This window comes from Canis lupus, chromosome 24 (genome assembly GCF_048164855.1).
Source record: "Canis lupus baileyi chromosome 24, mCanLup2.hap1, whole genome shotgun sequence".
Lineage (NCBI taxonomy): Eukaryota > Metazoa > Chordata > Mammalia > Carnivora > Canidae > Canis > Canis lupus.
The window spans coordinates 14,631,755-14,655,296 of record NC_132861.1 but is presented as its reverse complement, the minus strand read 5'-3'; the positions used below and the strand labels follow the sequence as shown (position 1 = coordinate 14,655,296).

At 42.6% G+C, this 23,542-nt stretch overlaps 1 long non-coding RNA gene across 1 annotated transcript; it reads left to right on the top strand.

The window, feature by feature from the left end:
* The first annotated feature begins 5,516 nt into the window (after positions 1 to 5,516).
* Positions 5,517 to 23,296, top strand: LOC140616424 (uncharacterized). Its single transcript, XR_012016917.1, has 3 exons — positions 5,517 to 5,652; positions 10,402 to 10,531; positions 23,036 to 23,296. It is a non-coding gene; the product is annotated as an uncharacterized lncRNA (long non-coding RNA).
* The last annotated feature ends 246 nt before the right edge of the window (positions 23,297 to 23,542 follow it).

Here is a 23,542-nt window from a genome sequence, read left to right as displayed (position 1 = left end):
ATGTGAACAATCTCAAGGCCTGTGGGGATTTCAGTTCTGGGGGAGCTTCTGGGAAGGTGCAGGGTTTGTGCTCAGGGTGGTCACAACTTCCAGTGGAATTAGGAGAGGCAACCGTGCCATGTTCCCCGACTACGCTGCCACCAAAAACCCTGTTATGGGTGGGACTGTGTCCTCCTGAAAGAGCTACGTTGAAGTCCTAACGCCCAGTACCTCAGTGACCTTATTTGGAGATAAGGCCTTTATAAATGTAATCCAGTCAAAATGAGGCAGAGAGGGGGCTCTAATCCTATATGACAGGTGTCCCCATGCAAACGGGAAATGTGGACAGAGGCGACAGAGAACCGAGATGATGTGAAGACTTGCAGAAGACAGCCAGCATCTACAAGCCAAAGAGAGTCTGAAGCCACAGAAGCTGGGAGGGAGGCCTGAAACAGATTCTTCCCTGCAAGGTTTGGGAGCGAGCACGGTCCTGCTGACAGCTTGGTTTTAGACTTCTAGCCTCCAGAATTGTGAGACAATGAATTTCTGTCGTTGCAAGCCTCTTAGTCTGTAACTAGAAGCCCTAGGACTTCTAGTTACAGTTGGAATTCCACATGGTGAACTTTCCAGAAAGAGATTAGTTGGTTCTTGGTTTGAAAATCAGATTAGCTTAAAGAGGTTTTATTTTGCTATGTTTTGCATTGGCTTTTTAAATATAAATGTTGACCTGGATACCCTCCACCCCCACCCCAATCTGAAGAATTCCTTATCATTTTGGCTACAGCAGGGCTTTTTCCTGCTTTGGAAAAAGGAGAAAAAAAAAAAAAACCCACAAAAAAACAGGTAGTTAAATTTTGAGGTCTGTCTCCTCCAGGGCTTTGAAGATGAAGAAAAGCAGCTTAATTGGCTCTGGACTGTCTTGGGGGTGATTTGATATTCTTTTTAAAAATAGATAGCAAGGAAAATTGTCTCATATTGAAATGCCACTCCCTCAGACTCAGTTTTAAAGGCTCCCTTGCAGGCATCCCTCCCGGCTTCCTGAGAGCCCTGCTGGCTCACTCATCTGCTCCCCAGGGCCAGCTGGAGAGAGCTCTCCCTGGCTTCCCCTCTGCTCTGCCTCTGCCAGCACCAACTCCATTTCCTCATCATTTTTAGGATTTCCCCCTTTCAAGATGTATCTGAATCTTCAAGAAATTTGGAAGAGGAAAAATGCCCTGCTTTGTCCTAGCCATACTGTCACTAACCCTGAGTGGAGAAGAGATGACTGTGTCTCCACGTTGGCTCAGAGGGAGTCTGTTTCCCCCTCCTAACCCACCCCAGTCCCAGCAGTGGGGCAGCCTCAGTGCCTCTGAGGCTCCACTCGAATGTTCGGTGTTGACACGGAAAAGGCCACGGCCCTCACGGTAGTGCAGCACTGCTAAAGTGTGTTCCACATCATTAGCTTCCAATTGCCTTGGCTTCTCAATTCATGTCATTTATTCCAAACCATCTCCAGTGGATTTAGCGGAGCATAACCCTGGAATCTGAAGAGGAGGGGAATATTTTGAAACCTCGTTAACTGTTAGGATCTTTTCTATTAAAACTCTAAGCCATAAAATTGCCTCATTTGGGTATTTTTTAAATGCCAACCTCCTCTACTCTGATAAATTTCAGGCCACGTCTCTCATGCACAGGTGAGCTGTACTCTGACAAAGCACAGGCACAATTGTCTGACCAGGTTTATTGGTAACTAAAGACCATCAGAAATATCTTCTTTTTCACTTTGCTTAGTTTAAGACTGTCCCTGAACCTTCTGGTGGTGTCTGTTATGGTCAAGCACTTGACCAAAATGGCGAGATTGAGGGCCTGTGGGCAAATGTTAAATTCTTCTTTGGGTCTTTCACTGAGGTGCTAAGGAATTCTTTATGGAGGTTTGTGTTAAAGAGAAGGGTCTATATAAGGAAAGAATCAGAGTAACGGTACCGTTTTCACAAATTACAGACCTCTTTGGAATTGTGTTTGATGTGAAATTATAGTCTGTCTCCAGCTTCCTTTTCGCAGCTGTGAGTTGTTTACTATTTAACCATGTAACCTCAAATTACAGAGAAGATGGGGGAAAAAAATCCCTGTTTGGGGTATAGTCTATGCTCAACTTCACAGATATCTTGGAGCGTGCATAGCATAAGATTCCTATTAGTTGTCATACAGGTCCATTTTAACACCCATCTCCTGGTTGCTCGTGTAGTTTTGAAAGTGGTGTGTTCATAAATAAGGAAAAAATCTGGAAAATCTGGAAAATTTTCAAAACTGAGCTGAAATGCAGCGATCTGGTTTTAATCTTTAAGAAAATCAACTTCATTATTAATTTCCCCTCAGACATCTCCTGGGATCTGGCAAAGGCAAATTGCAAAAAGGTTAGCCAGATTGCATTTGGGCAGAAAATCTTATTTAGATCATATCATCACAACCAACTAGCAGTATTTGGAAATCAGACATGGATAATGCCAAGGAATGAGGGAGGTAGGAAGGGCTTGCAGCTCTCACAGGGCCCTCCCCAGACCCTGAGTGCTCCTGGTACCCAGTGAGCATTTGCTCAGAAGCAGCATAGGGATCCTGGGGCACTTCCATCAGCCAAAGTCTGGCGATCCTTAGGAAAGCATCTAGCTTTTAAAGCTTTAGTTCTCTCATCTGTAAAAAGAGGGAGTTAAAGAGATGACCTCTAAGAATCCTTCCAGTTCAAAAAAAATTCTGATTCTAGGCCAATTTTGACTCATTGCTGACACTGCATGCTTATAGGAAGTTTTCATGGGAGAAATGAAATCTGAGTAGTGCTATGAAAATTTAGTTCAAGAGTTTTGGGTATTCTAGGCTACAGAGTGGTGTAACTGATGCTCTATGGATAAGTGAGGACAGAACACCCTAAGACAGGTGGATTGAAATTCTGGCTCTTCCACTTCCTTAGCTGTACCAATATCTAGAAATAACATCAAACACCTAGTACAGTATCAGGAACTTTGTAGATAAATAACAAATTGAAGCTATTAATGATGTTGGAAGGTGGCTGCCCATTGAAGCAGAGTGTGTGTGTGTAGGGGCACCTGGGTGGCTCAGTTAGTTAAGTGTATGACTCTTGATTTTGGTGCAGGTCATGATCTCAGGGTCATGAGATTGAGCCCTATGTTGGGCTCCACAACCAGGTGTGGAACCTGCTTAAGATTCTCTCTCTCTCCCTCTCCCTCTGTCTCTCCTTTCCTCATTCTCTTGCTCTCTTTTTCTCTCTCAAAAAAAGAAAAAGAAAGAAGAAAGAAAGAAAGAGAGAGAGAGAGAGAGAGAAAGAAAGAAAGAAAGAAAGAAAGAAAGAAAGAAAGAAAGAAAGAAAGAAAGAAAGAAGAAAGAGAAAAGGGTGTGTGTACAGAAGAAGAATATGTGAGAGCGAGAATTGTTGAAAAATCCTGAAGCCTTTAGTCACAAACTATAAATTGTTGTGAGCTCATGGCAGTTGTGACCATCTATTGATCTACAAAGAGAATCTAGGAGTCAATGCTTGAAAAGGGGGACCAGGTAGACAGAAGTGAGACAGGCCACCAAACTAGGAGACATTTGGCATGCTATGGTTTTATCCTAAGATGCAGTGGCTCTGAGAATTAACTCTAGAAATTCCCATGAAGTTGATAGTAATGAAAATCATGCAAACAACCACACAAGGAAGCCAGGGCCAACACACAGCAGAAAAGTCTTGGGAATGGAAGCTCGGAAGCCAGTCATGGTCAAAGTGAAAGGACGGGGTACAGAGAGAAGCAGACATAAATCAGTAAGAGGACCTCAAACAAGTTAGGACGGCTCCTGCTCATATGGGACGCAGTACCTATGCATCCATTGACTGGCTAAATGGATGGATGGATGGTGTCCTTGAAGCTAAAGACAGAGAAGCAGGAAAGTGCTGAGGAAGACAGAGTCTATGTCTGAAAAAGCACCATTGTTTCCTTTTGCTCTGGTTATTTTTTTTATTTTTTATTTTTTTCTCCTCACCCCCTTACCTGTTCAGGGACTATCTCAGGTGTCCCTGAACCCAATTAAAGCCCAGTGGGTCCCTGACTAGGGCCTTGCAGAAATCTTTAATGCATGGTAACTATAGTCATTGTGCCTTTTTCCATCTCCTTTTCTCTAGTTATCCTCATTGCTCTTTCTCTGGGCAGGTTCTCATTCTCTGACTCCGGGGGCCAACGGTCTCCTAGTGGGTCAGTCTGTATATCCAGGTTCACACGAACATACGCCATTTGATCATGTAGTGTCACTGCTCAAAAATTTTCCAAGGCTCTGCATTGTGCATAAGTCAGAACCCCAGTCACTTTGTTTGGCTCTATTTTTGCCCAGCATGACTGTTCAAGCTCCTGCTTTCTTCCAGAAATGCTCCAGGCCCATCAGGACTCTGCCCTCAAACCTCAGCTCAGCTTTGTCCCTGTGCTAATGCATTTCTCTTGCCTGCGAAGTCCTGGGTCTACCCACCCACCAGTCCTGAGGTGCTGATCTGTGTGTGTGTCCCTGCTCATCCCTGCTCACACCTTTCCTTTTTCTGTCTGGCTTTCATTCATCCACTCTCTTCTCTTTTGGTGATTGTACTGCCAATTCCAACTAGATAATAAGCAGCTTGGAGGTAAGGATTACATTTTATTTTATTTTATTTTTAAAGATTTTATTTATTTATTCATGAGAGACACGGAGAGAGAGGGGCAGAGACATAGGCAGAGGGAGAAGCAAGCTCCCTGCAGGGAGCCCGATGCGGGACTCGATCCCAGGACCCCAGGATCATGACCCGAGCCAAAGGCAGATGCTCAACCATTGACCCACCCAGGTACCCCAAGGATTACATTTTATATTGCCTTCCCCACAGCATCATCTGATTAATGGGAAACACTATTGGCATTCATGGGATTTCTAAAGCACTTGTGAATTTACAAAGTCATTTCAAATAAGTTTTATTAGTTAAAGTGAAGGAAACCTACCTTTCCAAAGGCCATATAAAAATAGACTTTTAAAATCAGACTTCCCATCTGAGTAATAAATTGAATTGAATTTTTGGATTAAAAAAAAAAAAGATGTGATATTGGCTTTTCATTTCTTCCACTAGTTGTTTCCAGGCAACCTTGAACTTGTCAAATAAAAAAGTATAAACAGAAGATGGAGATGTACGACCTTACCTTGAGAGTCTTGAGCTTGATAGGCTGAGCGCACTATTCAGCATTGCAATATTCCTTAAAGACCAACCCTCTTTTCTTACGTTCAGTTTTCTTAGAAGATTTTAGGAAGAAACCTTGGTGTAGTGAAGAACCTAGGATTTGGAGTTACATACCCTGAATCATTTGAATTCTGACTTTATTTCTGTGAGATAGGGAAAAATCACTTAAACTCTCTGAGCTTTGATTTGTCTCTTAAATAGGCATAATCATCCAACCTGCCTACCACATAATGACACTATGTGTGCCATGTGACTGGACAGTTGACAGAATCATAAAGGTGCCTTTTGTCATCATCATCATCATCATCATCATCATCATCATCATCCATAGAAGCTCTGTAAAAAGGACAGGGAGGAAAGGTGGCACTTCCTCTTGGCCAGGATTTCAGGAGCATCCCTGTAGCTCTCCTCATCTGCTATCCCTACCAGGGCCAGCACACAGGTGGCCAGCTCCTGAGGTACAGCCACCTACCACACAGCTCCACCTTCACACAGCCAGAATTAGAACTGGCTTGGCTATACCTTCTTGACTTCCATGTCCTTAATCCACGGCCAACGATGGCTGACTCCAGTTTACCAACCACTTTGGCTCTTGGCCTCTGTTTCTAGTCTTTCCTAGCCACTGAGACCAATTTGGGGTGACCCAGGCATGGCAGTGGGAATGGCAATCCCAACCTGATTTTGGGGCAAATCAAAGAGAAGGCTTTGCTGCTTGTTCTGGATTTGGTTGAAGCTCTGATCACCCTTGAGCCCTGCATTTGGCATCTTTCCTTTCCTTGTTCACACAAGGAAGGAAAAATCACTGTCCCTGTGAAAATGAACAAGCCTCTGCTCCTCTTCCCTGTTCTCAAGCAGCAGCAGACAAGGAGAGAGGAAATAAGAAAGTCATAGCAGAACCTCTGACCTGTTAACTTCTCCAAACCTCTTTAGTTTTCAGAGACTAATTCTGAGGATCAAGGAGAGAATTTCTAAATGAAAAGAGGGAATACTGGATTTATTTAAAAACAAAACAAACTACTTCCTCTTTCCAAGGTAGAAGGAGCCTCCTGTCTCATCACAAAATATGTCATTTCAGAAAAAAAGCCCTTTTTTTTTCTATTATGACAAAATAAAATGTTCCTTGGTCAGGAATGAATAAACCTCGGAAGAGGTAGCTCTTCCCTCCCCAGACACAAAGACTGGCTTCTGTATTTTCTGTCTATTTTAAGATCAATTCAAATCCCTCACACATGATTTGAGGGCAGCAGTAGAGAACAATTCTTTTGAGGAGAGATTTTCAAATGATATTTTATGTCTTCAAGTGTAGCTCCCAAGGCTGGTTTGGAACTTGCTTATTAGTTATAGCTGGGACATCATTATTCTAGAATAACATGCTATTATGAAACATCATTATTCTTCATCCTGACCCCATGAAGCTAATAAGACAGGCCCAATTATTAAGCCATATGGCAAAGAGATATTTGGGTAAACAAATTTGTATTTCAATAAAATTTAGCTGTCCCATAAGATATAATAATTAAAATGTAAATGACAGTAGGTACACTTGCTTAAAGCTGACTTCGTAGCTTGCCAGATGGTACATTGTAGGTGATTTGTACTCCACAAACAGAGGTTTTTAGGCAAATAATAATTTCAGTCTCTTCCCATCCATTTTTATCTTTGGTAATAGTTCTGGTTTGTTGTATCACCCCCTGAGATCAGGTCTATTTTGCAGAATTGCTTAGGGCATGCATCCAGTAGACCAGTGTATTGAAGGGTTTTCTTGGTTTTGTTTTTTGTTTTAATTTTCTTGTTTCCTTGCATGAGTTCTCTTTTCCAAGATTGGAGGAAAGAAATAAGAGAGCACTTTCCCCACATAATTCCCCTGTTTTCCCATCTCTACTTCAAAAGGCAAAGGCTAAAAGCAGCTTTGTGGGGAGGAACATTTTCACACCCTTGCCAGGATGGGTAGGGTTAAGCTGTTTTTCAGCTGCAGGGCCTAATTGGAGGAGGGAGAGCTCAGAGCTTTCTCCTCTCTGCACTCACACTATCCCCATTCTGCTCTTTCTTCTTAATTTCTCCACCCCTCCTGAGTCTATGCCTGGACCAAAGCTATTGGGTGGGGGCAGGGGGCGCAGAGGGTAGGGAAATGAGAAGATCAGGAAATAAAGTTACCCCCTAATTCTCTCTTGCTTGGACTCCCTTTTGCAAGCAAAGGGCCCCCTCGCTCTAAGCCTCCGTAGACCACGTGAATATCATATTCTCTCCCTCTCCTTCAGACACACGCAGTAGCCTGCAGCCTCGCTTCGAGCAGTCTGTTTCTGAAAGTAGCACTAACCAGCAGGGAGATGTTAGAAGATCTAGATTCTAATTAAGGTCGCCTCTGATTGCACTAGACAAGTCCCTGCTGCTTAGAAACAGGCTGAAAAATCTCGGATTAAGAAGGTTGTGGAGGAAGGCACAGATCCAGAGCAGGGTCTCGCACAAGCTCTCTTCTTGTGAACATTTTCTAAAATGGGAGCTTGTAAGAGTGCCTGGATGGCCTTTGGCTCAGGTCGTGATCCCAGGGTCCTGGGATGGAGCCCCAAGTCAGGCTCCCTGCTCAGCTGGGAGTCTGCTTCTCCCTCTCCCTCTGCCTGCCGCTCCCCTGACTTGTGCTCTCTCTCTGTCAAATAAATAAATAAATAAAATATTTAAACATAAATAATAAATAAATAACATGGGAGCTTGTAGAGGCCATCAAATAAAAATTAAAATAGTCAACAATACCACCCCTTGTTAAACCATGAATTAAGCTATAGCACAGGGCAAATAGTGACACCCAACATGACACACAGCTATATCTGGGAAATACTTGGTGTAGAATGATTCAGGCCATGAAGAGGACGGTAGGGTTAAGGGATGTGTGTAGGCTTTTCCCTTAAACCGGCAGTGTAAGAAGTTTCTAGTTTCTACCATATGAATGCACAAAGTAAAATGAAGACCGTGCTCCTCCACCTGAAGAGGAAGAGCTAGGATTTGCCTCTCCATGGGTGGAGGCAGACAGAGCCTGATGGCCTTCTAGAATATCCTCACCCCTTCCCTTCAGTGGCCACACTGCTGGCCAGAGTTAGGGCCATGAAACCTGGCATCCTGAGTATGTACTTTGTGTCCGAAATCATCCTAGTAATATGAGAGGGACAGGCCAGGTTCACCAATAAATGTTGGATTAAATTAAATGAAGCCCAGCAAGGTTATATGGTTTCTCTTGGGCCGCTGTCATCCATGGGTAAACATCAGGTTAATATACTCTTTATCTACAAGGATAAATATGTCTATATCAGAATTTCTTTTTCAGTAACTTTAAATTTGAAAATATGTAACTTCAAATATACAGAAACATTGCAAGGGTAAGAATAGTACACAGAACACCCATACCTCCCAGATTCACATACTGTTAATATTTTGTTCCATTTGTTTTGTTATCTATGTAATATATGTTTATGTTATATCATGTATTATATGAGCGAGAGACTATTTTTCTCAAGTATTTGAGAGTCAGTTACATACAGTTGACCCTTCAACAACGTGAGTTTGTAATGTGCAGGTTCACTTATAAACGGATTTTTTTATAAACACAGCACAGCATTGTAAATGTATTTTCTCTTCCTTATGATTTTCTTAGCAACATTTACTTTTCTCTAGCTTACTTCATTGTAAGATTACAGTATGTAATACATATACAGAACATGTGTTGATCAACTATCAGGTTATCAGTAAGTTTTTCAGGCAATAATAGGCTATTAATAGGTAAGTTTTGAGGGATCCAAAAGCTATATGTGGGTTTTCAGCTGCTTGGGGAGTTGGCACCCCAACTCCCATGTTGTTCAAGGGTCAACTGTATATTCGGCCTCTCAGTGTCTAAATATCTCAGTATGTATATCCTGTGAATGAGGTTAGGATCAATATCCTGATCAGCATCCTTCACAGAACCTCTTCTCCATGTGGCTAGTTGAGCTTCCTCATAGTTCAGCAGGCTCAGGGAAGTTGAACTACTTTCATGGCTTTTAAGAGGGAGCATTCTAAGCAGCAATGGCAGAAAGTACAGATCTCTTGAGGGCCAGCTTAGAAATTACACAGCTTCACTGTCACTCTTTTTATTGGTGCAGACAGCCCACAGGGTCAGTTGGATTCAAGGGCAGGGGAACGCAACTGCACCCCTGGTGGGAAAGAATTATTGGCCATCTTGAATCCATCCATTTTCTATCTGTGGTCTAGACATTTATGTATGATTCTCTATTCCCTGCTAAAGTCTAAACAGTAAGATCTTTGGAGGCAGGATTCTAGTCTGTCTTGTCTTTGCAACCTCTCCCATGGTACTCAGCTCACTGCCTTGCCCATAGTAGGTGCTTAATATTTATGGAGTAAATATTGATTAGAAACAGACTCCTCAATGGTCCAACCAACCTCCTCACATTATTTCAGAGGCCCTGGAAACCCTATGAAAGCTCTATGATAGTCTCAAGGTCACAGAGTGCCATTTTGTTAATCTCAATGACAGTCCTGTGAACCAGTGTTCCAGTAGAGAGGTGTGACTGGGACTGAAGGCTGATGGGGGTAGTAGGAAGGTGGTAGGGAAGGGACTGTTGGCTTTCTCATTTGGTGCTTGTGTTTTTGAGTAAAAATCCTGCTTTGAATAGGTAATTGGCTTACCTGGATCTGACTGTATCCATAAAATAAACTAGAAACATCTTTTTTCTATATCTTTTGGCAGAGTAAGGATGTTAGATTTAAAATATCACAGGAAAGACATGGAGGGGAGACAGGTTTATGGCTCTGGAATTAGCAGTGCGGATGCTCAAAAGGATGACCTGTCCACCTTGTTGCTCCCTGGTCCTCTGTAATAATACTTAGGAAGCCATGGCATGAGTGTGGTCAGTGTATAGGCAGTTAGCTGGTCCTCAGTGTCCTTAATGCAGCTCAGCTCAGAGCTGAACAGGAGGCTTGAGCATTTTTCCTTCAGCCTGGCTGTGCCAAATCAGAACTAATACCCATGGCCTCTGTCTCATGGGCCAATTTGCTCAACTTCAATTTTGGTCCTCAAGATTTTTGTTTTGACATTTAAAAAATTGCCTCATTGGTCTATGGGCCCTGATTTTTGTGATGGTTCTGAATGAATTCTAATGAATTGGTGTATCTTTCTGGATCTTTATAGAGATGTAGGAAGATAAATTGCATCTGTCTTCCAGGAGAGTTACAAATTCAGCAGAATGTCAAGCTGGGAAGGCAAGAAGGGAAGCATCTCTGAGAGCAGCTCCACAGAGCAGCCTGCACACGCTGGAAGACTGCAGGCTTCCGGAAGAGGCAGACAGGACACAGGTGAAAGATATAAATAAACCACACTTTCCAGACCCCTGGGAAACCATTTGTACCTCTTAGGGAGGATTCTCCATCATTTTGGCCCAAAATGTAACATCTCACATACCTGGCAGTCATTTAGATGGCCATCTCAAACATGTGATGCTACCAAAACCTGGGAAGGAAGTCAAAGCATCTTGGAGGCACCAAAAGAAATGTCCCAGGATTTTTGACAAAACTCCATGAATATTTAGACAGAATTTCAGCAAACATGGTTATCTGGTGTCCAACTCACAGCCAGTAAGAAGCACCTTTGGAGAATGTGGGAGCTTCTAAAGGCAGAACATGAAAAGGCAGAAGAAAATACAACCTGGTGGGGGAGGAGACCAAGACAAAAATAAAACCAGCCCTAGAAACACCAAAGTCCTCAACAAGCACAGAATGCCGGGGCCACCCTGGGAGGAAGCAGATAACTCTGCACTCTCAGCTACCTGAGGCCATGGCAGCACCACATTATCACCTGATTAAAAAAAATGAAGATAGATGGGGTCTGCACATATCAACAAGGGGTTAAATATGCTCATTACATTGTCATTTATAGAAACAGCTTAGAAATATATCTCTCCAAAATGATTAGACATTTTAAAAGTTTTAAAACTTGAATAGATCTTTGTTATCTGGAGAAATGTGTGAATTAACTATATTAGTCTGCTAGAGCTGTCATAACCAAATACCACAGACAGGGGGGCTTAGACAACAGAAATCTGTTTTCTCACAGTCCAGGAGGCCGAGAGTCCAAGATCCAGAGGTCAGCAGAGTTGGTCTCTCCCGAGCCTGGAGTGAACCACATTCTCCCTGTGTCCTCACGTGGCCTCACTACCCTGTGCACCTGCATGTCTGGTGTCTCCTCCTCTTGCTATAATGACAACAGGCATATCGGATTAGGGTCCCACCCTTCTGGCCTCATTGAACCTTCCTTACTTCCTTAAAGACCCTATTTCCAAATAGCATCACATTTTGAGGTACTGGGGAGGGTGTTTAAGACTTCAGTGTATGAATTCAAGGGGACACAATTCAGTCCATAAGACTAATAAAACTTTATTTCTTTATTTGTGCTTTATTTTGCATCAACCCAGCTAATTCAGCCTTGGTGGGAAAATTAGCAAAGCTACCAGGTAATCTTTTCTAGTTATTCTGAAGCAACTGACAAAAGAATTGAGGAAACAACTGTTTTTATGTAACTCTTTCAATTTATCTCTTTCTGTGTCTCTCTCGTCTCTCTGTCTCTCTTACACTCACACCCCTAGGAGATCAAGTCTTATTTATTCTATTCTTACACATCTTTGAAACTTCTCCTGCCACTGCTTTCATTCAGACCCTCATCATTTTTTTCCTGATTTAAAGCATCATCACCAGTCCCCCTGAAGAGGAGGTGATTTCCCCAAAACACAGGTCCCACCATGGCACCTTCTGCTTACATCCCTTGAGCAGTTTGCCTATTTGCTTCCAGGATTAAGTTCAAACTCTTCAGCAGGATTAAAAGGAGGCTGGCCACGCCGATGTTATCAAGTGCTGATGATGGTGTGGAGAAACCAGAACTTTCACATGTTGCTGGTAGCAAAGGAAAATGATACAGCCACTTTGGGAAACAGTTTGGGAGTTTCATGTAAATTAAACACACATTGACCATATGACTGACCCCATTCCTACATAACTACCCTCATAAAAATGAAAATCTATATTCTCACAAAAGTCTGTGTACAAATGTTTATAGTGGTTTCATTCATGATTGCCAGAACCAGAAACAACCCAAAAGTCCCTTAACTAGGGAATGGATAACAATCTGTGGGACATCTATAATATGGAATATTCCTTAGCCATAAAAAGAAACACATTCCTGATACAAGTAACAACATGTGTGAATTTTATGTGCATTGTGCTAAGAAGTCAGATTCGAAAAGCTACAGACACGATGAATCCATTTACTCACACTTTTGCAACGGCATAAGGGACAGAAAGATCTTTGATTGCCAACAGCTAAGCCAGGGGAGGGATTGACTACAAAGAGGCCCAGGGGGATATGAGGGTGTGTGGAACTGTATCCATATCTTGACTGTGGTGGTAGTTACACAACTGTATATATCCGTTGAAGTTCACGGAACTGTATACTGAAAAGAATGAGTTATACTATGTGTAAACAGCTCCTTAATTTTTAAGAATGAGAAAACAAAAGTACTAATCATATGTCCCTATAAGCCTGGTAACATTCAGTTTCATGCCTAGTGTCCCAGGGTAATTTGTTCTAGCTTCCTCCTTTTACTCTAAAAAATATCCCAAAATTGTATGATCACAGTCTTAGGCCAGGAGAAACCCGGAAAGCAGTCCCTGAAATACGGACTTGTGGACAGATACTTTCTTTTGGGAAATGATTCTGTGGAGTAGGAATGGAAACGGGGAAATAGTGAAGCAGGGAAAGAGGCAAAGCTGACACTAAGGGGTCTCCCTCTGTGTGTAATGGGGGCTTGTCTCCATGGGTTCTTACCCTGTGTGATTTGGAAAAGAGGAACATTTCTCCCTGGCTGTCCTCCTGCATTGACCCAGCATGGCTCATGGAGGGCTAACTTCCAGGCTGTGCATCCCAAGGCCCAGGTGGGGCAGTGCTGGCATCCTATCTCCCAGCAGAGAAGCCCCAGTATACAAAGGGAAGGTATAGGCAGAAGCCGAGAAGTGGTTCTGTCACCTACACCTGAGGATGCCTTTTTCTGACTTGCACCAAGGCACCTCATAGCCTGGAAGCAAGCCTGCTCCACTTGGAATGTGCCCTCTGATTTCCACATCCTCGTGTCTCATGTCCTTCTCCGCCTGCCAACTATTATCCTCCCAAATGCACCCTGGGAAACACATCTGGGAAGCCTTTCTTGATCCTCCTCCACCCCACCACCAAGTTATTAAATAAATACCCCTTGTTATGGACTGAATTGTGTTCTCTCAAAATTCCTATGTTGAGGCCCTAAACCTCTAGTACCACAGAATGTGACTCTATTTGGAAACAGAGCCCTTAAAGAAGTGATTAAATTAAAATGAGCCTCCCCCAGGGTGGGCTCTAATCCAATATAACCAGTGTCCTTATGGCAAGAGGAGGAGACACCAGACCTGCAGGTGCACAGAGTAGTGAGACCACATGAGGACACCAGGAAAATGTGACTTTCTACAGGCTCAGGAGAGAGGCCTCAGGAGAAAACAACCCTGCTGACACTTTGATGTTGGACCTCCTGCCTCCTAGACTGTGAGAAAACAGATTCCTGTTGTCTAAGCCCCCAGCCTATGGTATTTTGTTACAGCCACCTGCGCTGACGAATACACCCCTGTTCTGTGTCCTTGTAATCCCTTGAGCATATGTGTATTAGCTTGTATTCTGGAATTTGAAAATGACTGGTGTCGCTGCTTCCTCTCCCCCCTGGACCATGGGCTCCTTGAGGGTGGTGTGATCTTGTTAGCATTCACTATCATCCAGTGAAGAGCTTGATGTCAGTATTTGTTTTGTTCAAAAAAAAATTTTTTTACATCAGTATTTGTAGAATGAATGACAAGGCAGAAAAATCATTCTCTCACTTGGCATCCTGAGAAACTATAGCTGCTGGTGCCATCAGAGGCTCAAATGAAAGAGGCAAATTTTAAGAAAAATACCTTCAGAAATACAGTTTCTTTCCATTAAATGTGTACAAAATAGATAATACAGTGTCACCAGCAGGAAATTATGGCTTCGCATTAGCTGTGGGGTTGGCTTCTATCTGTGCTCCAAATTTGACTGCTTTCACTCTTTACCTGGATCACTGTGCTGTAACAGAGATAAACACTTTGCTGCTTTCTCTCCCTGCCTCTCTCCCCCGCCATCCCAGCCCACCACACACATACTCAGCATGCTGGATCGGATTCCTTGCTGCTGTCTGTGCTGCTCTTCTGGCTGGTTCCCCACCTCATTCTGACAGCTCTCATTCTTCTCCTAAGACTGTTCTAAGGCTTCGTCTCCTCCAGGGACTCTCTCGTGACTGCTTCAGACTAGATCAAACACTCCTGAATGCTGTCTTTACACCCAGGAGTACAGCTATCATATCATTTAACGTAGCATATCACAGGTACCCATTTCCATGGTTCCCCCCCCCCCATATACCATAAGTTCCTTGAAAGCAAGGACCTTGTTCTCTTTCATTAAAAAAAAAAGAGCTGGGGGGAACAACTTCATCCTGGGAGTCTGGCAAAATGCCCAGTATAAAACTCACTCAACACGGGATAGCTGTTAATGATAATTTCTAACAAAATAGTAGTAAATCATGGGAAGGACAGTTGGGTATCATATAAGTTAGTATGAGTTATTTAGAAACTATATATTTTTCTTTTTAGTTTAACTTCTTTTTCTTCTAATTTCTTTTGTTTTAAGATTTTATTTATTTATTCATGAGAGAAGCACAGAGAGAGGCAGATATATAGGCAGAGGGAGAATCAGGCTCCCTGTGGGGGAGTCCGATACAGGCCTAGATCCCAGGAGCCCAGGATCATGTCCTGAGCCAAAGGCAGATACTCAACCGCTGAACCACCCAGGCACCCTAATTTCTTTTTTAACATAAGTTTTTTTCTGACTGCTGATTTCTAAGATTGGAGAGTAAAAATAGGAGGAAAAAAACAAAAGTTAAAGAGAGTGAGGGAAAACATACTTAGACACACACACATCCACAAGAACACAAGTACAAATGAGGACAGGGATTTTCTGTGCTTAAATACCCAGATTGTAGCACTGATTCCCTTAATGCCCTGAGGTGAAGTGTACATAGTCCTTAGTCTCTGAAGCTAGAGATGCAAAACATATCTCTTTCAACAAAGGGCTGAATGGATTAATTAATGCTTACAAAGTTCTGTAAAAATGAAAATTGGCACACAAATCCTTATTAGTATTAGTTATGCTCTGTATAATAAGACTTAGATGTGAAATTTATGTAATAAATCAAGTAACATGGCTCAAAAGTAGAAAAGCATGTACAAAATACACATCCACATTAATCATATAATCAACAACTCCCAAACACCCCTTCTTCACTGATCTATCAATAATCTGAACTTTAATCCTTTGTGTGCTTTCTAATGTGATTATTGGCACAGTGTTGAGCTTTGTGATGTATATTTTAATGCACTTCTAGAAGATTTCCTTTTGTGTCTTATATATATTAGAAAGATTCCATTCTGATGTTATTTTTTCCAGTGGAGGAAAAAAATGACAGCACTAAGAAAATTCATATATTTTATTTTATAAGATTTGAAATTCTGGGTTTTGCCATTATGCATCTATTGTAGAGGAGACAACTGGGCCATTATAATAATAATGATTTCTTCTGTCACTTTTCTTCAGTTTGGATGAGAGTCCTTAAGCTCTTTATAAGAAAGAGCTACTTTTCACTACTCTGAAACAGGGAGATCTTTATAGGTGATAACACTCCTATTTTACTGTAATTGCTTTTTTAGTGTCTGTCTTCTCCCTTGGATGGTGGCTTCACAAAGCCAAGAACTATGCCTGCCTTCTCACAGCAGGTGCTCAGTAAACACCCCACGCAGAGTGGAAGGGTTAGGTGCAGAGAAAGGGAGCATGGATATTGGTGATATTAACACTATCTAAGCAAGAGAGACACGTGGGATGGGAGAGACTGATGCAAAACATGCAGTCTAGAAGGCTATAGAGCAAGGTGTTGAGATTGCACGGAAGGTCCCAGTTTGCTAAGGTGATAAATGTGGGTTCCAACTACTCTATTATGGACATATGGTTTTGCTAATACTTAAACCTTGTGATATGAGAAAAAAGAGGATAAATTATTATCTCTGAAACTGCTTGCCCTAAAGGGCGGATATATGGCTTATAAGTCAGATAGAGCTCCAAGCTCTCTGGAATTCATAGTCTTGCTGATTTGGGCATGCCAACAGCCCCTTGGTGGTATTTTGCACTTAGCTGTTTCTTAGTAAGGTACGTGGACTGACTGTTGATATTATCATTAGCTATCATTAGCTATGACCAATCTTGGTCAGGTTGGGCTTAGAATTTCCCATTATCTCTGGGCTCACTGCTACACATCAGAGACATCCTTAGAGCCATTTTACAGCATTAGGAAACTGAAGCCCCAATTCCACACAGCTATTAAGAGGCAGAATGTGGATTTAAACCCTTTGCCTCTAATGTTCTCTTCTTTATGGTGTGCTATGTTCAGGGAAGGACTGCTTTCTGGACATAAGCGTGTCACTTGAACATGTCATTTAACTTTTATGAGCATCCATTTCCTTGTCCAGAAGGTGGAGGTGTGAAAATAGTTAATCATTCAGGTCTATTTTCCTCTAAAATTCTACAAGTAGGAGACGGAGGAGACACTCCCCGCTGCGTTAGAGCTGTCCACGGTCCTGACAAGACTGGAACCGATAAAGCCATAATCATCTTATCAAAGGAAGAAGCACAACAGGCCAGAAACGCCTCCATTAATAAAGATCCTGCTCTTATTCTCTTGGTCTCTTAAGTAATTAAGCATGCTTTCTCTTACTGCTGAGCGCATGGATTATGCCAAGAGCCAAGCCACTGCAAATTAAAGATGCAGGTAAACATGCCCATCTTCTTCACCTGCCTGACACAAACACCATGTGTTCTAGCTGAATGAGCTGTTGTCCATCTTGTCTTCATTTTTTTAAACTCTTTTGTCTTGAATTACAGATTCTTTTTCTGGACAACAGATGTTTTTGAGTCTGCTTTTCCAAGCTTAGCCACCCTAAGAACCAAGTGAGATTAATCGAATGAGTGATTTAAGAAACCAAGAAAGTTCCTTTGTGTTAGTACATTTTCATTCTTTTTTCCATTTATTCATAGGGATATGTATCTTACATGTGTTTGTGTCAAGGGGCATATATTTAATTGTGTAAGCGGAATTCCAAAAAAAGATGTAGTGGATACAGGAAGGTGAAAACATAAAATGAGTGCCTAACCATACGTTTTCTCTGTTGGTCGTGGCCACTCACTGAATTTTATACCATAATTTTTCATCATTTACAAGTCATCCTGAATGTATTATGTAAAATAGCATTAATAATAAACCTCTGGTATTTTGAAATCTTTTTACTCTCTGATGGCCTTTGCAAGATTCTTTTTTTTTTAAATAGCAATATTTAAAGGCATAAGGAGTTTTTTCCAAACATGTAAAAATAGTGCGTCCCATTGAGAATTAATTATGAGCTGGAACTATATTAATAAGGATATATTGGGCCACAGTAAAAGTAAAATTCTGAAAACAACAAGAGGTAAAATTATAGCGAGGCACTACTTTTAGCAGTTGATTTCTGTACTCCTTTCTATATCTACATATATAAATATGGTTTTACATTTTCAAATACACACACATATATTTCCTCACATGCATGTATAAGTAAATATATAAGGCCAAATCTAAGCTGTTTACATATGAGGCCAGAGGGGATTCTTTTTTTTTTCCTCCTCCAAATTATCTTCCTGAGTGATTTGCAAAGGGAAGAGGGTCTTCAAAGAGAATGTTTTTAAGGTCCTTGAAGCAAATGATGAACATGTGAATTCCTGAGTCAAGTCAAGGAAAAGAGGCAGAGAGCCTAGACCCAATATGGTGCTCATCCCAGCCTCAAAGACTAAAATCAATCTTAGGGAGAGGAATGTTTCCCCCCATATCATGCACAAAAAGACAGGGCTGGGAGATCTGAAGGGAACTGAAGTCTATTTGGGATCATAGAGAGTCTGAAGCTCTGGGGGTGTAGGAAGCAGCCCTCTGGGCATGGGCAGCTTTACCCCACAAGGCTTGGCAGAAATCACTACCAGGAAATGTGGAGTGCTCAGCACTGGGTGGCTGTGCACAGGCCTGGCCAAGCAGCAACAGCAGAAACTGTGCAGACTGAGTGAATTCATCAGTAGGGAGCAAGGACCCAGGGAAGACATCAGTTCAGCTGAGTTTAGGGGAATCAATAGCAAACTCCAAATCAGTTACATGTGCTTTTGCCACATTATTGTTTATGCTTATTTACATTTTAATTTTTAAGTAAATTAGTAATGCATAAATATATGCTTCTTTAGAAAATGTTCAACAATTAGAGAAAGGCTAAAATCCCATTTGCCATCACCCCCAAACCTGGTTTCCTCTACCTTTTATAAAGAAATAACTATGACTTAGTCCTGCCATATTTTTTTAAGATTTATTTATTTATTTATGATAGACAGAGAGAGATTGGCAGAGACACAGGAGGAGGGAGAAGCAGGCTCCATGCCAGGAGCCTGACGTGGGACTCGATCCCGGGACTCCAGGATCGCGCCCTGGACCAAAGGCAGGTGCTAAACCGCTGAACCACCCAGGGATCCCCTAGTCCTACCATATTAATGAACATCTTTCCAGAAGAAAAATCGTAGACCAGAAGTCAATGAGAATACAGGTTCTAATACTGCCTTTTTTAAAATAAAAGAAATACATGAAACACCAAGAATATAGGCAATACAAACAGGGGGGAAAAGAGCTTCTGATCAGATGCCAGAGATATTTACCTTTATAAGCCTAGCCTCATAAATACAACATTTCTCAATGGAAGGAAAGTGGAGTGAAAGGTTGGGGCCCACATGGCTGATTGATATACCACTCCAATGTGTTTCCAGAAAGAAAAGTAACATTCCCAAGGTTGTAGCTACATAGCGCCAGCCTTTGCTGGCAATATCTAATCATCTTCCCCAAAGCTGTTTTATCTTCCATATTGATGATTCAAAGTAGTTAAGAGGTAAGAGGCTGGGCTGCCTTTCACAGGGTGGCCTATTAACAGTGGAATTCCCTGACTTGACATGTTTCATGGAGCAAACATGATTCCTAAGGCACAGAATATAATTCCTAAGGCCTCTACGTGCTAGTTAATTTCTTATTCACATGTTTTAATGGAGCCATGTGATTATCATTATTTAATTTAATGAGGCAGGTGCTCTGATTGCTGTGAAATAGTAATCTGGTAAATGGCACTTTCACGGCCTACGAGAGTTAATGCAGCTTCCCTCTGGTTTACCGTCTGGGGACAGAATCCCTGACACTGGGGCATCTTGTTCTTTGTCGACACAGTGCATGAGTGACAGTGGATGACTTGATGGTTTTCTGAAGTGTCAGCCAGGTGAGGCAGGAGCCCCTTCACATCTAGGGAAGATAAGTTGAAGATGAGTGAGCTGGATACCTGCGACCCCAAAATTCTAGTTGTGTAACATTCCTGCCTTTGCAGCTGACTTCTTAAAAGCACCTTGCAGGACACCTGGATGACCAAATCTTCATGTGCTTCCCTTTCTGCAAGAAAATACTCTGTGGGCATTTAAAGAAGAGGTCACCACTTTCTCTCCCAGTCACCGATGCTCAGGAAACTTGGTTTATGACAAGTGTGAGCAAAGTAGTTCATAGAAGTTATTTTGCAGCCCAATATTTTTGGTTCAGAGGATTGATTCAAAGAAATTATAATGATATGACTTGTTCACCTCGCTGTCATGTGCACACCACACAGGCCTGGCCCATAGCAGGTGCTCAATACCTGTGCACTAACAGTAGTAAGCATGACCAGGGTGCTGTGGAGGTGAGTAAGCTAAAGTCACAGAAAGTGCCTGCACATGGGGGGCAGGGGTGGTGGGATCAAGGATTGTTATTCGTGGTGGGGTAGTGTGAGTAGTGTCTGAGAAGTACAACTTGGTCATGTAGACAGTTCATGTTTGAGAGCATTGGCTTTGGAGTCAGGCAGGTCCGATGCAAATTCCGACTGCCACTTCTTAGGTCTGTGCCCATGGGCACATTCCTGCATATTTCTGAGGCTCAGTTTCCTCATCTGTAAAATGGGATCTGTAATAGCTACCTTGAAGGATTGCTCTACAAATGAAGAAAGAGAACATATGTTCAGCATTTTTAAAAAAGATTTATTTATTTATTTATTTATTTATTTATTTATTTATTTATGAGCGACACACAGAGAGAGGCAGAGACCCAGGCAGAGGGAGAAGCAGGCTCCCTGTAGGGAGCCCCACGCAGGACTCAATCTCAAGACCAAGGATCATGACCTGAGCTGAAGGCAGACGCTTAACCACTGAACCACCCAGGTGCCCCCATATGTTAAGTTTTTAACCCAGTGCCCAGTACAGTAAATAAATAGGGGTGCTTACTATTATGAAAAAGATATGAGAAAGTGATGTGTAACTTAAGGTGGAACTGGACACATGTGTCAGCCAAGAGAAGGAGCTGGAAGCAGCCAGGGCTGTCCTGAAAGAGCCTTGTAGGTCAGAGTGTGAGCTGTGACCTAAGTGCAGAGAGAAGCAGTGGGAAGTTGAGTCAGGACAAGAGTGAGGAGTGGGCTGACAGCCACCTCCACCCATTACCCTTACCTGGTTGGAAGAGAGAAGACAACAAGCTCAGAAATCCTTGCTCCTGAGCTTCTTGGTGGTGCCAAAAGAGCTCACAAACTTTTGTTAACTCTGTGTATATGTATCTTAACGATACAGGGTATTTTCTTGAGCTAGGTTTTGATTAAATGCATAGAGTGAAGATCAGGTGCATGGGAAACTGGCCTGGAGCTGTGCACACAGTGGGCTGTCCTTTAATTGGACTCTTCTACTCACTCTGATTCCCCTACTTGCTCTCAATAAAATACACGAAGACACTTATTTTCTACTTATAAGTGTTTTGTAATCTTTTAAGGTGAATAAAGAGGTTGTGGGGAATATGAATACCAGTCTTAGGTGGGGAGAAAAAGAACTTTCCAAAGCCAGATTTCACCACTTACCAGCCCTTTGATCCGAGAGTAGTTTCCAGATCTCAGTGTCTCCATCTGGAAAATAGGGATAATAGAGCCTAACTAGTTGGGCTTCTGTGAGTCCTCAGAGAAACAGCCTAAAGCACCTGGCACTATAGCAGACCTTCAGTAAAGGGTAACGGAGCAGACCTGCTGCTCCTACGCATGGTGCTGATGGTGACAGACACCCAGACACCTACCAGTGAAGATTTAGAGATGGGAACTCCAGAATAGAAAAGCAATAGCTACAACACATTGCTCCCTTCTGTCCCTTAAAAAAACTCGCACGCAAAACAAAACACCCCAGCAATAACAACAACAATGAAAAAACCCAAAAGTAAAACAAACAAAAAAAATTCATTCAGGGCCTGCTCATTGTAAAATTTCAAAATAGGCAACATTTATCTTTGGCTTTCACTGTCCTCAACATTTTTTAAAAACTGTAATAAAATACACAGAACGTAAAATTTACCTTCCTAACCATTTTCAAGTGTGTAGTTCTGTAGTTTAAAGAATATTCACATTGTTGAGCATACCAATCTCTAGAACTTTCTCATCTTGAAAAGCTGAAACTCCATAACCGTTGAACACTAACTCCCCATTTGCCACATACCCCTGCCCCATTCTGCTTTCTGTCTCTACAAATCTGGACACTCCAGGTACCTCACATAAATGGAATCATAGGTATTTATCTTTTCATAACTAGCTTGTTTCATGTAGCATACTATCTGCAACATTCATCCACATAGTAGCCTGTGGCCTGAATGATGTTTCATTGTGTGTACAGACCTCATTTGGTTTATCCATTTGCCTCTCAATAGATATTTGGGCTGTTTCCTCCTTTTAGCTATTGTGAATAATGCTGCCAGGACGTGGCTGTACACATAACTCTCCCCTCCCCACCTCTGTTTCATAATCCAACCTTTGGATTGCACCCCTAGTCAGCATTCTGCCATCAGGAAAGAAGATGTGAGAAATCATTAACACCTTGGTGCAAATGTGCTTGATGTGTTACCTCTAAATGAGAGTGTCTGAATTTTAAAACGAAGTCCAAAAGGAAAAGAACATGAGAGAATGAATAACAAATCATGGAGTCCCTGGGTGGGCGCTCTGTGGGCCTGTGGGCCTCCTCGCGCATCTCAGAGCCCATGGGTCTTCTCTACCGACAGAAGCACGACTCTGTCCCCATTAGCCCAGATCCTTGTCTTATGTACCAGCTCCACACCAAGTCCATCTTAACCATTAAACTGATGGAAGAAGGGGTGCCTGGGTGGCTCAGCAGTTTGGCGCCTGCCTTCGGCCCAGGTCGTACTCCTAGGGTCTTGGGATCGAGTCCCACATCGGGCTCCCCAGGGGGAGCCTGCTTCTCCCTCTGCCTGTGTCTCGGCCTCTTTCTGTGTGTCTTTCATGAATAAATAAATAAAATCTTTAAACTAATGGAGGAAACATAAAAATTAAGCCTACATTTGTCTTAAACTGTAATCATTTTGTTTTCCGTGGGGAGGGAAAATCCTTCTGACATGCTGGAGAAAGCTCATTCAGCTCACATGGGGGCTGCAGGCAGACCCAGCACAGGCCTTCCCACCGAGCCTCTCTTCCTCCCTCTGGCAACTCCCAAGCCACAGCTCCTGCGAGGCTGTAATCCTCCCCAGCGAGGGTTTACTAATCTCTATTATCTTTTCCTCCTGACAGGCTCCTGCTCTGCTTTGCCACACCTGTCAGCTCATCCTCCTCTGGCGTTAACCACCACGCTTACACTGTTGCCGGAAACACGAGTCCTCCCACAGCTACAGATATGCAACCTAGGAAATATTTTTCTTCCTACGGGCTTTTGTCTCAGAAAATGTTAATAAGCTGCAAGAATTCGCGGTGGTTGGATGGAATCTCTCTCTTCTTTCCTTCCATTGTAATGTCACAGCAGTGCCCCATCACATCCACTCCGTGCCATGACCAACATGCTTCCTTTTTGCAGCGCTTCTCCCATCTCTCCCTTTTTACCAGCTGGACCTAGAAGGGGGTGGGAGGGGGGCTTACGGGATACCAAGGGGAAAGACTGAGTCCCATCTGGAAGGCAGATGCAGAATTTGGATAATTTGGTAAATTTCTTAGCATTGGGGTGACCGGACTAGGACTTAGGTGAGCAGGAGTGGCAGGCTGGTAAGTAGGGGCAGAGGCAGTGCGGGAGAGCGTTGGGTGCCA